At 38.6% G+C, this 16,696-nt stretch overlaps 1 protein-coding gene across 1 annotated transcript in view; it reads left to right on the top strand.

The window, feature by feature from the left end:
- The window catches only part of LOC133526949 (steroid receptor seven-up, isoforms B/C), a 147,164-nt gene that overhangs the window by 120,104 nt on the left and 10,364 nt on the right, over positions 1–16,696 (top strand). The window lies entirely within an intron of this gene.

The following is a 16,696-nucleotide window of genomic DNA, read 5'->3' as shown; positions in this document are numbered from 1 at the left end:
AAAAACGGCCAAAAAAGTGCGCTGTACACAGACGCATGCGCAATAAACGCAAAAATAAAAACGGTCAGGCACAGATAATTTATTTCACATTTCGTACCCAAAAATTTAGCATAAAAAAATATATTAAAAGGAGTAAACTAACGACTGAAAAGGGTGACTCGAATAATGTAATATATATCCACAACAAAACCTCATATATGACCACTAATCAATGACGCGTACAAAACACTAAGAAGTTAATTGCACACATTTCTGAAAAAAAGATTACTGTCGACGTTCACTTACAATGTAGGGACAAAAATAATCATAGATTGCGCAAAAATATTATTACAATAATAGAAATTGCAAAAAAGGGTGACTTTTATATTTGTAATATAGAACCACAACATAAACGTCGCCATGATTGTTAAGCGCGTGGCAAAATGACAGGTCTGAGATGAAAATTACATGCTGTCGGTCGTGGGGCTAAAAGGTATGATTATTTGCTGCTGTGCGCTGGGGACCTATTCTGTTTTGTTTTTTAATCTCATGGTGTGAAAGTCTTTTGGTGAAGTCGTCATAACTGCCATTATGTCAACATTTAATTAGTTCGTTTTGACATTTTCATACTTAACAAAAATAGTATCTTATCTCTTTCTGTTCAGTTAGGTATTAGAGACCGGTAGATACATTTGACGTATTAATGAATGAATGTATGAATGAATGATCGTTTATTTGCATTAACGTTGCGTTGCATTGCGTAGTCTGAACCGTTACTTTTGATGGTGACTGTACATTTAAGATAAGATAAGATAAGATAAGATACATTTATTGATAAAATTATACAGATTTTACACGTCAATTCAATGAGGTTGCTTTACCATACTGTACAATGTCAACCATATTATTACGAGTACATTACAATGGTCAATTTATATTGATTGCAATTTTAATTACAATTATTATGTTTATTTATTTCAATTCTCAAATTTATATGTTATTCACACTTCCTCAAAATAAATTCATTCACACTGTAGCAACACAGGTCAATCAACATTTTTTTAAGTTTATTATTAAATATTTGATCACTAGCAGAGGTAATTATGTCACTAGGCAGGGTGTTATAGATCTTGACACCTAGGACAGCGAGTGACTTTCGAGCTTTAGCGAGTCTGCGGTGCGGGACAAGTAGCAGGTGTGCACCTCGAGTATTTCTACCGTGACACTGTCCGCGCGTTGTGTATTGGTCCAGATTAGATCTCACGTGTTGGCAGGCCATCAATATGAAGATACAAGGCAGAGTGAGGATTTTATGGTCCTTAAATAGCGATTGGGCTGGGTGATCATAGGGCTTGCCAGATATTATTCTAAGGGCCCGCTTCTGTAGTTTAAACGGTCTGTCACTGTGCGGGTTCGGGTTCGCGTTGAGTGTTAAAAGTCAGAAAGAAAGTAGCGAAAATGTTTATTAATTGTTATTATATGAATGTTAATGTTATGAATGTTAAATGAATGCCCCCGGCCGCGATGGAACCTAAAGGTACACTAAAAATGGGTTAAAGTAAATTGTTGCTTTACGCGTGTTTTGCTGACAGCGCATGTACGCGCCGCACGAGGCTATAAACGTGTTGAAGGTGCAATGCACCGAACATCTTGCGGGGGGCAAACGATAAGATGAGATGAGAATGTTAAAATAATGATACAAGGTGATTGTACAATCGTTTTAAAACTAGAATGTTATTCATTAAATGATATGTTTCTTAAAATTGGGGAGCTTCCCCTGTCCATATGTTTCGTTCCACTCATCTCGCGTGTATGACATGTTAGCACTTGCGCACTATTTATTTCTCCTTCACTGACACTTTTCGCGCGATTTCGCGCACTCACACTACACTTATCATCCCTAAAGGTTGTGTCACCGGTGCTGGTGCGACGTGCACTGCACGGCGTGGAGGCTGCACTCGCGCTCGCGCTCGCTCGGGGCGGCGGCGGCGGCGGCTGATTCGGTCGGCGTCTCTCGAAAATGTTATCCGATGCTGCTGCTTCCTCTGGATTTGTTGGGTTTGGCGGAGCTCTTAGAAGCCTCCGTTGGCACCGTTTTTTCCGCCAAATTAGTATAATTGCCATGATGACCATTGTGATCCAAAGGCAGTATATGGCAGTGTAGTGGTGTACATCATGTATAGAATAGTTGTTTTCGTCAGGTAGTTGACTTTCTTTTAGCGCTTTTATTTTTTCTTGTATGTTTTTATCTTCGTTTCTTTCCATAAAGTTCAAGCTGTTGTTTTCGAATTTTTCGACTGTAATGTTTAATATGTGGTTTATTGGGTCGATTTCTGGTGTAGGTATGTTGTATTTTAAATCTGCTTTACTTTGCATATTCATATGCGTGTGAATTGCAAAGTTATCTGTTTTTACAATGCAATTCTCTTCGATATAAATAATGTTAGCGCGTGTCAATGTTTGTGCCGTAACTCGATCTGTGCATATTGTTCGAAACTGACACCGATCGCAACAAAAATATAAGTAATAATTTGGCTTGGTTAAACTAATCCACTTGTTCTGGCACGCGGCTATGCTTGTTTTGCATTTTAAATTTTCCTTTTCGTCCTTTATACACAAATCCTGGTCGGTGTTCATTTTGTATATAGGGACCTTTAGCGGGCACATATAGGTAAACGTGTCTCGTATGATACAAACTTCGAGATCTTTTTCCTGTAATGGCATGTATGTGTCTTTTTGAAGGTTCATTGCTACGTATTTTTCTATGGGGATAATGGATATCATATTTCTGTCTGAGCTATGCGGGACCGGAATAATGTCATAAAGATCGTAACGATCACGAGTTATTAATGGAATGCGAATCTCAAATATCATATATTGGTCAGTCATTCTTGCTTTAACTTTTAATACTTGGTAGATTTTTTGAAGGTTTGTTTGTGTATTGTCGATTGGTAGGGTAAGGTCGCTTAGAAGCTGACCGGATATAATGTTTAATTCTTTTTGTAGTTGCTCGGGGCTAATAATATGTATGTTCATTTTATCATTGTAAATGTTGGTTATGGTCTCTAATAACATGTCTTGAATTGTTTTAAGGTGGTTTAATAAATTATTTGCAGCCATGGCCACGACTGTAAATTGAGATATGCTCTCTGCGGCTGTAATTTCTTTCTCTATTGCAGTGGTGTGGTTTTCTAAAGAAAGTAAATGTTGGTGTATTAATTTGTGTTGCTTTTGTATTGCATCTTTCGTTCTCAGGAGCATGTTATATTCGGCTTCTACGACTGATGTTTGATTTTTCCACATTGTGACGAGGTGTTTTTCGTTTGTTCTGATAAGACTTATATCTTTTTGATATTGTTGAGCGAATCTGTCATCTAAGACTCCGAATAAAGTATTCGCCAGGTTCCCGACACCGTTGACAAATCCCCGTCTCTTGCGTGTCTGCTGTTTCAGCTGATGTCTGGATAATACTTTATTGTAATGTTGCAGCTCATTGTATGAATGCCGTAGTTGTAGAAGGATGACGTCACAGTGTGAAAGGCTTCTTACTTGTTTACAAATAGTTTCCAATTGTTCGTTGTACTTTTTGTATGCGGATACTCCTTCCCAGAAAGGGCTCATGTCGTAGTACGCAATTAGCTTCCAGTCGTCTCTAATTAGCTGCATTGTTCCTAGTTTATCGAAGTACAACCCTTGACCCTCGTTAATAGGTGTCATTCTGACACAATTTCCAGCTGTCAAAAATGTGAGGAAATAAAATAGCATCATCAACATGGTTGCCATGTACCCCCGTTTGGCTGTTTTTTTTGTTTTTGATCGCTTCAGGGAATTTTGTTCGGCTGGTTGATTCTCTGGTTTAGACTTTTCCAGGGGCAAGAGAGATAGTTTTACTATGGGTCTTTTGAGTATTCCCTTTTCTGTTTTTAATGTTACGACTCTCACATATCCGTCTTGACCCACGTGCACGTCGATTACTCGCCCTAGCGCCCATTTTCCTGCCGGCAAATTATCTTCGTGTATGACTACTATATCTCCTATTTCTAGGTTTTTCTGAGGATCGCACCATTTCTGTCTTGCTGTAAGTAGGCTTAAGTACTCAGACTTCCACCTTTTCCAAATGTCACTGAATATTTTTTGTGTCAAATTCCATTTCGTGCGTGCGTCCTCGTATGTTTCCATTATAGTGACTCCTGCTCTACCTTGTAAGAAGTGAGCTGGGGTCAGTGTATTTAGGTCATCAATGTTTTCGGTTAGGGGGCATAGTGGGCGGGAATTTAGACAAGCTTCCAGTTGGGCCAAAACTGTTGCGTACTGTTCGTAAGTAAGTTTTTGTTCACTACCCGTTTTAAATGGTGTTTGAGGCTTCTGACTGCTCTTTCCCAGAGCCCGCCAGCGCTGGGCCAGGACGGGGCATTAAAATGCCACTCGATTTCCATTTCGGCGATTTTTGCTAAGAAGTTATCGTCGAATGTGTTTTGAATTTCATTCCACTGTTGTTTCAAAATGTTGTTCGCGCCTACGAAGTTGGTTCCTTGATCAGAGTATAGATGCTTTGGGGCTCCTTTTCTGGCGGCCATCCTCCTTAGAGCTGCCAGGAATGCTGAGCTTGTTAGTTCTGTTACAAGCTCTAAGTGTACTGCTTTTGTGACCATGCAGATGAAAACGGCAACGTAACCTTTCAACGTTCTGCTTCCACGCGCCTTGCTTGTTTTTATGTCAACAAATCCTGTGTAATCGACTCCGGTGTGAAAAAATGGTTTTGCTTCGTTAACACGGGCGGCAGGAAGATCGCCCATCAGTTGATATTGTTTTTTCCCATCAATTTTTTGGCACTTGACGCATTTTCGAACTTGTTGTTTGACTCTATTGTTTCCGCCCATCACCCAGTACTCTTCTCGCAGCTTGCTTGAAGTGAGCTTGGCACCTCCGTGAAGTGTCATCAGGTGGGCGTGTTCTATGAGTAATGTAGCAAGACGTGATTCCTTGGGAATGATTTTTGGATGTTTCATCTCGTAAGGTAAATGCGCTTCTTCGAGGCGACCTCCAACTCGAAGGATATCGTTGCTGTCTATGAAAGGGTACAATGTGAAAAGTTTGCTTCTTGTTTCAACTTTATTGTGCGTACGTAAGTGTTCAATGTCCTCTCCTAATTCGTTGTTTTGTACACATTTTATTATAGCCAATTTAGCTTTTCTCAACTCCTGTAATGTGAGATAGCTTGGTAAGCGTTGTCGCTTTAAAGTAAGTGCCCTCAATATGTAGGCTACGATTCGTGTTACTTTTGTAAAAGAATTATATTTTTCTAATAAATTGTATATGATATCATGTTTGTTATTGTTTTGAGCTATATTCGACGCATATGATTTTTTCTCCTCTTCTGTTGTAGTATATGTTGGTTTTTGAGAACGTTCAAGTTCTGGCTGGAAATCAGCTAACCAAGTCGGCCCTGACCACCATAGAGAGTTGTCTTTTAATTGAGATGCTGTTTGTCCTCTGCTTGCAGCATCCGCGGGATTCTCTTGTGATTTTACATAGCGCCATTGTTCTTCGGGCATCACCTGCTTTATTTGTTGTACGCGATTTGCGACAAATGGCTTCCAACGGCTTGGTTGACCTTGCAACCATCCAAGGACGATTTTAGAATCACACCAGCCAAATGTCTCCACTGTATGTTGTTGTAAAGATGTTTTTATTTTTGCCATTAGCTTCGAAAGAAGATGTGCTCCACTTAATTCGAGCTTTGGAAGTGTTAATTGTTTCTTGTGTGAAACGATTTTTGTTTTCGCTGCGACGAGAATTGGTTTTGTTTGATCTTTAATCCGTGCATATACTACACAGGCGTAGGCTTCCAGTGATGCGTCACAGTACCCGTGCAGTTGAATTATGTCATTCTGTTTACATAATAGCCATCTGGGTATTTTACATTCATTAATTAGGTGAATGTCTTCCTGTATTTTGGACCATTCCATGTATATCTCTTCTGGTATAGTTTGATCCCATTGAACGTTTTGTTTCCACACTTTTTGGAATAAAATTTTGAGTTTGGTGCTAAGCGGTGCAAGCCAGCCTAGTGGGTCAAATAGCTTGGAAATGTCTGATAGGAGAATTCTTTTTGTTGGTTTGTTTTTCTGTTTCTCAATTTTACATTGAAATGTAAAAATGTCTTCTGCTGGATTCCAACATAAACCGAGTGTTTTCGATATGTCATCTTGTTTAAAATTTATTAGCAGGTTTTGGTTTTCTTGGTTGTTTTGTATATGTTGCAATACTTCTTGTTTGTTTGAAGACCATTTTCGCAAATTAAATCCTGCTGTTTTTAATAGATCTGTTATGTTGTTAATTATTTTTATAGATTGTTCTATGGAGTGCGCACCATGTACCAGGTCATCCATGTAGAATGATTCTTCCAAGACTTTCGACGCTTCTGGGTAGTTTTCCCGCTCGTCACGTGCTAGGCTCTTTAGCGTCATCATGGCCAAAAAGCTTGCACTTTTTGTTCCGTATGTAACTGTTGTAAGTTGAAATGATCGTAGTGTCCCATCTTCGTCTCTCCAAATGATTTTTTGAAGGGGTTGGTCGTCTTCATGCACTAGGATCTGACGGAACATTTTTTCTAGGTCAGCGCAAAACACAAACTCGTATTGCCTCCATTTTAATAATAGTGTTTGTAAATCTTTTTGTAAATTTGGGCCCCTGTACATTAAGTCGTTTAGTGAGTATCCTGTTGATGTTTTGCTGGAAGCATTATACACGACTCTATACTTGGTAGAAAGTGATTCTGCGCGTTCCACAATGTGATGAGGATAGTAACACTCCACCTTGTTGTTGCTTACGGCAGGTTTCATATGCCCTAAGTCGCTGTATTCCTTCATGAAGGCTTTGTATGCTTCAGCTAGCTTGCTTTGGTTCTGGAGCTTCTTTTCCATGTGCTTGAATTGAGCTATCGCTTTTGTTTTAGAGTCGCCTAACTTTTCTTGAAAGTTTGGTTTCATGGGAATGCGCACTTCGTATCTGCCGTCCACTGTTCTCTTTGTGTTTTCTTCAAAGTGTTTTATGCATTCCAAATCTTCCTGTGACAGATTGCCTTCTTCTGTTATGTCTTCCACTTCCCAAAACTGTTGTATCTCTTCTAAGTTGTTTATGATTATGTTACAATGGTAGGTTTCTAGTTCTTCTTCGTCGTTTCCGCTTAAAAGCCATCCGAGTTGGCTCTCTTGCGCGAGAGGCTGCAACTCATTTTCACCCCTTATTTTACCATCTAAGATTATCTGAGCGTTTATAACTGATCCTAGAAGCAGATCTACTGGACGACTAACGTTGAAGTCTGGGTCGGCCAAGTTAAGATTCCGTATCATGGACCACGAAGGCTTTGAGAATGTTTCGCCCGGTAGGCATTTCACAACTTTGTTCATGATAAAAACTTTCGCATTAAATGTGAAATCATTGTACATCGACTTACATTGTATTTTCAGTTTGCCCTTACAGTCGTTTTCTTTCTCTCCTAATCCATAGATGACGCCAGAACACTTATCTCGTTTTAAGTTAAGTATCTGAGCGGCCCGTTCTGTTATAAGTGAAATTTGGCTTCCTGGGTCTACCAGGGCCCGAAAGGTGTGATATGTGCCATCCGCTGCCTGCACTTTCAGTATGGCGGTAGCTAGTAAAGTTTCACAGAATGAAGTCTGTGAAATGTTTGTTACGTATTCCATCTGTTTATTCGAAGTAATTGCATTCGTTGCATATGTTGAGGTCGATGACTGAGTCGCTGTAGTTGCACTTTTTACACACGCCTCGTGTAATAATGTGTTATGTTGACCTGAGCATTTCTGACATGTTTTATTGGAATTGCAAGCATTTCCATTATGACTAAATAAGCAATTTATGCATAACGCGAGTTTATTGACCGTTTGGAATCGTTTTTCCATTGGCATTTGCAAAAATTGTCGACAACTGTATATTCCGTGTGGAAACTTGCACAACGGACATTTGATACTTGAAACGTGCATCGTTTTGGCAATAGTTACATTGCTTTTGCTGGCTCCACTATTGCTGTTGTAATACGGACGATTATTGTATGATTGAATAGGTTTCTTCATGTTGTTAGAAGTCGATGACTGTTGAGAGTTCACTCTGTTGATTGGGGGTTCCTGCTTTCGCCGAGATGTTTCGAGACTTGTAAACTTTCCTTCTAAGAAATCAAAGAAGTCTTTCAGTACCGGTAATTCCCTTGAGTTTTTCAATGACTCTATGTAGTCTTTATGTGTTTCAGAGTCGAGCTTTTGAGTTAAAATATAAACTATCAATGGATCCCACGTACTAATGTTTACCCCTAAATTTTTAACTGCATGCAGGCACTCTGTCGCCGTGTCATGTAGTTTCTTTATTTGGGCTAATGTTTGCTGTTGCATGCTAGGGAGCCCAAATAGTATGTTCATGTGAGAGTTAAATATTAATTTAGTGTTATTGTATCGATTGTTAAGAATCTCCCAGCAAACTACATAATTATCCGAACTTATCTGAAGATGTTGAATTAGACGCTCTGCTTCTCCCTTCACTTTTGACTTCAAAAATTGCATTTTTTGAGCGTTCGATAAGGCCGAATTATTGTGAATTGCTTCACTGAATAAATCTTTGAAAGACACCCATGAATTATAATTTCCGTAAAACGTAGGGATGTCTAAAACTGGTGTAGATTTAACTTTATGTTTTACAGACCACACTTTTTTATTAATGTTTTTCTTCATCATGTTGTAGGTTTTTTCATGCTTGTTGAACGTATCTTCATACGCTGTATCACTTTGGGAGTCCTCGCTTTCCATTTCCCAATGCAATGTATCGATAACTGACCAACGAGCCTCCAATGTTTTGAGAGCGTCCTCGAGCTCCCACTTCTCTGTTAATTGGTCAATCTGAATGTTATTCACGGTCCGCGCAAAGGCTTTTAAGTTAGCTTGTTGCTTTCGCATCAATTCGTCCATCTTACTTTCTGTCCCCCTCTGCTGTTTGTTACCTCCAACTTCGGTGACGGATGCTGGTTGATCATCCTTTGCTGATGTTTCAGGCCGGTCCTTGTTGAGAGTTGTAGACGTGTTTGCTTCTGATGGGTTGAGTTCGATCTTAGATTCAATGCTCTTTTCCAACAATGCTTGATACCCTGCTGTTAGCTTCTTGTGGAAAGTAGAATATGTTTCCTTAGCGCTCTCATAAATCCTGTTAGTAAAGTACGAATTAGACCGACTCTCTACCATACTTATCTGTTCATGGTTAAACTGGAACTCGTTCCATAATTCGTTTAACGTATCTAAACGCGTTTTAAAATATTCAAGCTTCGTCTTCCTATCCGAACTATCTTTTTTAAAGTTAGAGAAAGACGCCTCAATAAGCCGCTGAATCTCTCCTTGACGTTGAATGTAAGCCATCTTGATCGACGAAGGTTAAGTAAAATAAGGAAAGATCTTACTTGAATATCTCTTAGCGCTGCTCTGTTACTGCCAATACCACCACTGTTGCTGTTGAGACTCTGCTACTCCTCTCCTTCAAACGCTGCAACCCTCACTCGTTGTTTTAAAAAGTTCGTTCACCTCACACGACTATCAACCACAGTATCAAAACGCGCGAGATCCGGTTCGAAGGACCATGTGCGGGTTCGGGTTCGCGTTGAGTGTTAAAAGTCAGAAAGAAAGTAGCGAAAATGTTTATTAATTGTTATTATATGAATGTTAATGTTATGAATGTTAAATGAATGCCCCCGGCCGCGATGGAACCTAAAGGTACACTAAAAATGGGTTAAAGTAAATTGTTGCTTTACGCGTGTTTTGCTGACAGCGCATGTACGCGCCGCACGAGGCTATAAACGTGTTGAAGGTGCAATGCACCGAACAGTCACAGTCTGCTGACGTACCCCATAGCTCGACACCTTGGGTTAAGACTGAGTGAAAGTATCCAAAATAAGCAGTTTTGAGGTTGGCAGGTGTCAAGGTGGGTGCGAGTCTGGATAGGGCAAAACAGGCGGAAGCTAACTTGTCGCAAATCGCGTCTATATGGGGGGACCATGTCAAACCTGAATCCATCGTGAAGCCTAGATATTTCACCTGATCAACTTGAGGTAGGGTAACGTCATTTATAACGGTATTAAATTTATATTCGTCACTTTTTCGCAGTTGGAAGTGCATAATATTAGTTTTTTCAATGTTTAGTTGCATTCCATTTGATAAGAACCATTGGGCAATCTTATGCATAATTCTGTTGGCCTTTATTCTTAAATTATTAAAATTGTCTGCGTTCATTATTATGCATGTATCGTCAGCAAACATAATGTATTCAGGTTCTGAACATGCAGTTGTTATGTCATTAACTAACGTTAAAAAAAGGTTATTCCCCATTATGGATCCCTGGGGGACAGAACAACCTCCGATGGGCCTAAGCTTTGATTTTGCACCAAGAACAGAAGTACTCTGCTGTCGATTAGACAAGAATGACGCAATTGTGGCCAAAAAATGTCCTTCGAAGCCGTAGCGATTTAGTTTTTTTAAGAGCAAGGCGTGATCAATCATTTCGAAGGCGCGCGACAGGTCGCAGAATATTGCTGCTACCTGTCGCCCGCCCTCGAGGTGCGCCATCACCCTAGTAAACACATCGCGGGCCGCATCCCTCGTTGACCGTCCCACCTGATAGGCGTATTGCTGCCTATTTAAAAGGTTATTTGAGGTGAAATGCTGCATCAATCTTGTACTCAACAAACGCTCGAAAACTTTAGATACTACAGGAATTAGCGATATTGGTCTGTAGAATTTCGGTATATGCATTTCTCCCTTACCCTTGTAAATAGGCTGCACTTTCACCAACTTAAGGATGTCTGGGTACACGCCGGCGCTAATACACTCGTTCAGCAAGAAAAGGAGCAATGATATTACTACAGGTGGAAAAAGGTCTAAGATATGTGTTGACATGTCATTTATGTCCTTCGATTGTTTGCGTTTTACATTTTTGCATGCACTAATCATATCATTTAACGTAAACCGTTCAAAAACAAATGTAGGTGGGAAAGTAGTTAAGTATTGTTCCAAAAATGCAAGCGCATCTTCAGCGCACGGTTGTGTAGCAATGTTATTTGCTTGAATGTAGTAGTGGTTCAGCTGATCGGCGGCGGCCGCGGCGCGGGAGCGCTCGCAGTCGCCCGCCGACCGGCTAACGAGCACATTGATCGGACCGCTTTTGCTGTTGCTGCGCTTGCATGTCTCAGAAGAAATAACATTCCATATAGCACGACTCACATTGCCTTCAGCACAGCACGATATTTTGTTATTCACATAGTCCTTACGCTCGCTTCGTAATGTTGCCCAGAATGCTATTTCAAGTCTAGACAAGCTCGAACGTAACTCGCTGTCATATGGTTGTTTCGATAATTTCACTTTAGTCCTACGTATATCGTATCGCAACTGACGTACATGGTCATTGACCCAAGTGCTAACAGTGTTTTTAATCAGTTGTCTTTTAACCGGAAAGTGAACATCATAAAAATGTTTGATAACGTTTATTACCGATGAGGTTCTATTGTTTGGACATTGATTTTTTGCAAGTATGCATTCCCAGTCGTACGACTCAAGACTTAATATAAAACTAGAAATGTTATGTTTCGAAAATGTTCTTTTTAATGTATGCATCACAGGAGATACATTGTTTTCAATGTTTAAGATGACATTAACACTCATATGATCGGATAGGTTAATATCTTCACAGAATACGTTTTTAATTCTATTTATATGTAAATTTGTATATATGTGATCTATACATGTTTTTGACGTGTCTGTTACCCTTGTTCACTTACAATGTAGGGACAAAAATAATCATAGATTGCGCAAAAATATTATTACAATAATAGAAATTGCAAAAAAGGGTGACTTTTATATTTGTAATATAGAACCACAACATAAACGTCGCCATGATTGTTAAGCGCGTGGCAAAATGACAGGTCTGAGATGAAAATTACATGCTGTCGGTCGTGGGGCTAAAAGGTATGATTATTTGCTGCTGTGCGCTGGGGACCTATTCTGTTTTGTTTTTTAATCTCATGGTGTGAAAGTCTTTTGGTGAAGTCGTCATAACTGCCATTATGTCAACATTTAATTAGTTCGTTTTGACATTTTCATACTTAACAAAAATAGTATCTTATCTCTTTCTGTTCAGTTAGGTATTAGAGACCGGTAGATACATTTGACGTATTAATGAATGAATGTATGAATGAATGATCGTTTATTTGCATTAACGTTGCGTTGCATTGCGTAGTCTGAACCGTTACTTTTGATGGTGACTGTACATTTCAATCCAATGTAACAATTTATGAATTGAATTGCAATTTCATTATTCCCGTATTTTTACTTTATGTGTAGTGCCTAGGAGCGCTTGGAATCTTAAATATACCTATTAGTTTACTCTTATACAATGTTTCGATTCGATTTCGAAGAGAACGTCGGTCCACCTTGTTGGGACCCTTTTCTTGAAGCGTCTTCCGATTTGTGACCACCAGAAAGAACTTTTGTACCACGCTACTACTTAACCACTTCCTGGTTGAATTTTTTGTTGATCCAGATAAATTATTTTAATCTCTCTAAGTCATCTTTTTGCATCTTTTGCAACGATTTTCTACTCTAGTAACTTACTTGGGTCAAAATTCTTTTCGTTCTCTTGTTTAGTTTTTATTTCTCATGGTAAATGTAATCTACGGCTAAAAAGACTTACAATTGCACTCGTCTTTTTTATTTATTTGATAAAATACAGAAATAAAAGCGCGACAGAATGGTCCAAAACAAGACAACGAAAAAATTTTGACCCACATAGATTTGAGCCCACGATTTTTGACCACCACAAACACATATAAAACCGGGCAAGTGCGAGTCGGACTCGCGCACGAAGGGTTCCGTACCATTATTTATAAAAACGGCAAAAAGAGAGAGCCCCCTTAAATATTTATTTTATTCTGTTTTTAGTATTTGTTGTTATAGCGGCAACAGAAATACATCATCTGTGAAAATTTCAACTGTCTGACGGACGGACAGCGAAGTCTCCGTAATAGGGTCCCGTTTGACCCTTTGGGTACGGAACCCTAAAAAGTTACTAAGTGTAGCAACTGTAGCTATGCCAACGACCTTTTAAGTTCACATTTACATTGGTTCCCACTGTTCCCAGTCGAATCGAGTCGCGATTGGAACACAAACATTTCCAAGATGGCATCTCGGTGACAAACACCGGGTTCCATTGTGGGTGCTAAATTTGTTTCGCTATTTCGATCTCCTTACAGATTATATTGTAAGGAAGCCATTGTTAACTGTATTGTGATTTAAATTATAGGTTATGTTATCGTCTTCACATTGTTATAGAAGAAATATAGAGGTAGTAAGATGGTTTTGAGGCTAATTTCATAACTTGGAGGACTTCTCTTCTTCCTCGCATTTTCCACGGCTATCTGAGGTCCGCTTGGCAACTAATCCTAGAATTGGCGTAGGCACTAGTTTTTACGAAAGCGACTGCCATCTGACCTTCCAATCCAAACCATAGGGTAAACTAGGCCTTTTTGGGATTAAATAAATAATTTGATCTCGAACATCAGTCCATAGCTATGACAATAACTTAAACTAAAACTACAACTTAAATAACTAACTTAGCTCAACAATACCTCTATCCATGTGCATCTCACGATGTTTTCCTTCACAGAATCAAATGATATTTCGTACATAAGTCTCGAAAAACTCGTTGGTACTAGCTGGGGTTTGAACCCGCGACCTCCGGATTGCAGGTCGCACACTCTTACCGCTAGGCCACCAGCGAAAGCTTAAGAATTTTTCATTTTCAATACATCTGGATTCTGAACACCAAGAAGACGAACGCGAAAAGAACTTTCATCCCTATTAAAAACCTTAATAATTGTCCATCAGTGGCTCTTTTTTTTCGTGAACATGGACAAACCTTAGTATCAAACGCCACAAAGACGTATAGGTTGAGTTAAAAAAAAAAACAAAGATACTCATGTCCGCGTCACTTATAATAAGATACGATCTAACAGACTTTCAAAAACAAACTTACTTTTACCGCTAGAAAAACCGATATCGGAATCAAATGTTCTCAAAAGACGCTGTTGCGGCAGCATTCATAACGTTGTACGAACACCTTTGTTACACTAATACCCGCTATTCCATTCAACAAGATCATCCCAATGTTTGCAAAGTAAACATCTGTCGTACAATCATTCTGTAAGAACAGTTTAATTTCAACCTTAAGGATATCGTAAGTAAGGTTGAGATTAAGATATTGGTTGTGGCCCGGTGTACCGCCTACGTTGTGTTTGAGTAACCGCCTCTTTGAGGCATTGACGGATTTTGTATTCAGTTGATCGACTTACTGTAGAATTTAAACTATTTATAGTAGAATGTGTCAGTTAGGATGTTATTTATAGAAAAAAAAACACCGCAGCGCTTAGGTCAGCTCTTAGAGAAGTACAAAATAAAATCTAACCCCCTTATTCATAAACGTGTACTAGTTACGATGCCGCTGATCATCGTTTGGCGATGATCAGCGGCATCGTAACTTTAGTACACGTTTATGAGGGGGTAAGTAGGTAGCTATACCAAAAGACCACAACAACTACAACTTCATGCATACGCTTCAATGCAGTCAAAATATTATAAACAGGTCTTAGTATCAAATATAAAAATGAAAATTTATTTATTTTCAAAGTCTTATTTTAATTCTAACCTGGTAAGATTTCTACAAAACTATAGCCAAGTTTATTACACTGTCCTCAAAAATCATAACCCCAAAAAAGCATAAAAACTAACCCGCATATAGTTTAATAAGGGATAATTATATATGTTATAAAAGATAGACCGTGAACGATGAATGAATGAGAGAACGAAACGAATGCGGGCTCGATTTAACTCGCTCGATTATCACCCTTTACTCTAATGAACGATAAATTTAACATCATATATCGAAAGCAAGCGATTGATGACACTTGAAATCATACAATTTATTACAATCTATTTAATTGTAGCGATATATTTTATATTTTGTTTAGAATACCGAATACCTATAACCCTTAAATACATAACCCTGTTTAAAAATGCAAGAAGACAACAGATTATTCAAAATCGTTAGATGCCAGCCCATGACCAATAATAATGACAGTTTTCCATATTTTACAACGTTGAAGGCTTATAAAACTCTTTTTATAAATTCGTTAATGTCCCACTTCTGGATAAAAGCTCCAAATTTTCAGCCTTTCCAATCTGAATATCATTATCATCCGGTTTTGACGACCGGTCTGGCCTCGTGGATAGTGACCCTGCCTATGAAGCCGATGGTCCCGGGTTCAAATCCTGGTAAGGGCATTTATTCGTGTGATGAGCATGGATATTTGTTCCTGAGTCATAGGTGCTTTCTATGTATTTAAGTATTTATAAATATTTATATATTATATATATCGTTGTCTAATTACCCTCAACACAAGCCTTATTGAGCTTACTGTGGGACTTAGTCAATTTGTGTAATAATGTCCTATAATATTTATTATTATTATTATTTATTTATTATCATCATCATTCTTAAAAAAGTTTTGCTTCTCGGATGAAAAGGAAACCATGGGACATGATTTACGAAGATATAGACATGTAGATAGAAAAAAGAGGGTAGAGGTAAAGAGAACAATCTGTGTACGAAAAGTCCATCAAAAAACCTTAAATAGGTGGCACCACAATACATCACGATCAAATTTTTGACTATGATAAAAAAAATCAAATCACTAACAGCGCACTTCACTCCGTCAATAACGTCTAAGTTCATGTCATGCCCTTGTGCTAACCCAGCGCCACTGGAAAGATTTCGAACTATTATTTACAGCTGCCAGCAGGACACATTTGCAACAGCTCTCCCATAAGATATTATTTTCCTTACCTTTACCCTCCATACACGAGGTGCAATTCTATTTGGAAACTCTTTGAACAAAATATAGATAATCATAATTATAAAACCCGTCATTTCTCGGGCGTTTAAAAATATGGCTAGCTAATAAGCAAGATGTTTCCGTTTACAAAGAACTCTCTTAACAAAAACAATTCGAGCTCATCTTGTTAGATTTGTCAGAGTTAGCCATCATAGTTAAACTCGTATTTAAAACCGTGTACTCTCATTTGGCTCAATAAAGAATGCTAAATAAAATCTCTTGGTTTGATGATGAAAATGATCGCCAATTCGGCGCCGAGCTCATTCCTGTTGGAGTTCATTAATGCTGATGGGACATTGATTCAGCAGGGCGCATCGTTTGACCCCGCCATCAATACTATTTAAGGCACTAACTACTTGCTTCGACGAAACTGATTCATTTCGGGGTACACTGTATGAATATATATTGTTAATAGAGCTGTACACATTTGAACCTTATGTTTATTACATTTTAGTTCATTTTCCTTATTAAAATGCTATTTGCATAATAAGCATATAAAATTCGTTTCCTTTCATTACATACGTTCAGAATATCGTTTGCATTATTTGTAAAATGTATCATTTCATTAATGCTTCCACTAACTTCCGCTTAAGGATTTAGATTAGACTTCAGTTCCACTTTCTTCTGTATATTATGCTAGGTATTATAGCTTTTACGAGTTCACATTCTTTTTGTTTTCAAGCTCTTAGGTATTTCGAGGTATTAAATTCTTTTTCCTCTTCG

Source organism: Cydia pomonella, chromosome 17 (genome assembly GCF_033807575.1).
Source record: "Cydia pomonella isolate Wapato2018A chromosome 17, ilCydPomo1, whole genome shotgun sequence".
In the NCBI taxonomy this organism is placed as follows: Eukaryota; Metazoa; Arthropoda; class Insecta; order Lepidoptera; family Tortricidae; genus Cydia; species Cydia pomonella.
Note: the sequence above shows the minus strand (reverse complement) of the source record. Positions and strands in the feature narration are given on the sequence as shown.